Source organism: Lethenteron reissneri, chromosome 41, assembly GCF_015708825.2.
Source record: "Lethenteron reissneri isolate LAM-NWPU_2019-01 chromosome 41, ASM1570882v1, whole genome shotgun sequence".
Classification (NCBI taxonomy): Eukaryota; Metazoa; Chordata; class Hyperoartia; order Petromyzontiformes; family Petromyzontidae; genus Lethenteron; species Lethenteron reissneri.
Window position 1 is genome coordinate 2,145,773 of NC_083819.1, and position 1,857 is coordinate 2,147,629.

Below are 1,857 nucleotides of genomic sequence, written 5' to 3' on the forward strand. Positions count from 1 at the left end.
CTCGCCCGCCACGGCCGCCCAGCCGCAGTGGTCAGGCCATGCCACCGTGGGGCAGGTGGTGACGTCGGTGGCGGTGGCGCAGAGACCGGCGACCGTGGGAGGGCAGGTCGGTGGCTATGGCACGGCCGGTCGGGCGGGCGTCCGTCGAGCATCGCGCCGGGAAGCCGTCTGGCTGCAAAAGCAGCAATCGGCAACTCGGCCATTTTCAGCCACAATGGGGGCGGCACGGAGGCCCATGCCGGTGATGGTGCCAGTAGCGCCGGCGGCGGTGGTGGGCGGAGGAGCGCGACACGGATCGCAGCGCCTCGTCGAAAGTGACTCGGAGTACTCAGCTGAGTGCGAGTCGCTCTTCCGCACCAGGTGAGTAGGCGCATTGCTTGGCCCTCTGGTCATCTCGGGCACCATGGGGGCGAGATGTTAACTACCTCACCTGGTATACAGGAGGTTGTGGGTTTGATCCTGACCCTGACGCCTGTTTATTTGGAATTTGGGTGTCTCTCTCTCTCCGTGGTGGCGTGGTATTTCTCTGGGTCCTCCAGTTTTTCCTTCCACATTTAGAAACATACATTTGGAGTATTTGGCTGCTGTAAATGTCCATGTGATAAGCCACTTCGTTGAGCTACCATTTGTGGCCAGGTCGCTTCTGAAAGGAGCTGTATAGCTCAGTGGGCCTTGTAAAAACAAGTTGTTTTTTTGCTATTAAGCATGATTGGCCAAAAATATCGCCTTTTGCATAGGTTTACCTGTTTAGGGCAATTATTCTTATTTTATACTCTCTGGTGCTTTCGGTAAAGTCACGTAGATAGAAGAAAATGTAATTTTATTATTATTTTTCTATCTATGGGCCTTCACGGAAAGACCCAAATAATAGGAATTCCTGCAGTCATGAAAGCTTTAAGTCAAGATTTAGGGTAATCTTATTGACGAATATTATTTGTCCTGCTCGGGCAACAGTAGAGATTAATTATTGAACATTTCTTGAATTGCCACCTCTTTCTCGGGGGAGTGAGATTGGAGTTTAAATTGAGGGCCCTTATTGAGCGGCCAGAATGGGACCCATGAGGGCTGTTTATTAGGGCGAGCGTGGCATGCGGCTCGATTTCTCCATCCAAATGTTGTGGGGGGCAGCTGCTATCTGCCCTCTGCCCCCAGTGTTCCGGAACCAAGACCGCTTTTATATGAGAAAAGTAACCTGATTGTGTAATCCATTAAAAGGTACAGTCGTTTATAGTCGCCTGTTTCCTCAATCGTAAGACGAGCCAATTGGAATGAAGCAAGTATGAACTCATGAAGGTATCAACACTTTTGTATGAAACGATATAGTCTACATGAGGTTAGATACTTGGTTGTGCATTGAATCATAGGGTTTGCAAGGGCGAACTGGGAAACACAAACTTTAATTGCACAAAAATAGACAGGAAGGGGCAAGGAAATACAGTGCAAAAGCGATTTGTGCGAAACTAAATTCCGGCAGTTCCGGAAAGAGCAGCACGGTAGGCTACGTATGGTACGAAACAAGTTCAATATAGATACGTAAATATATTTACGTTGCTGAAACAGTTTCATTGCAATTGCTGATCGGTTTACACAAAATAAATGGTGCGGACCGCCACTATAGATCTGATAAGCAAGCTTTAAACTAAGTGAACATTTATAATATGAGTACCAAAAGGAATGTGTATCCCTTTGTCGCGATGGAGTGTGTCGATCGGCACTGGGTCTGAGTTTTGGTTGAAATGAGTGGTACAGTGATCAGCACAATGCGCTATGAACCCGGCGACCCGAGTTGGATTGCTGGCCACAACTATAACAACATTGCCCAGTGTGCACCGGCCATCTGGAACTCTCCCCCACTGT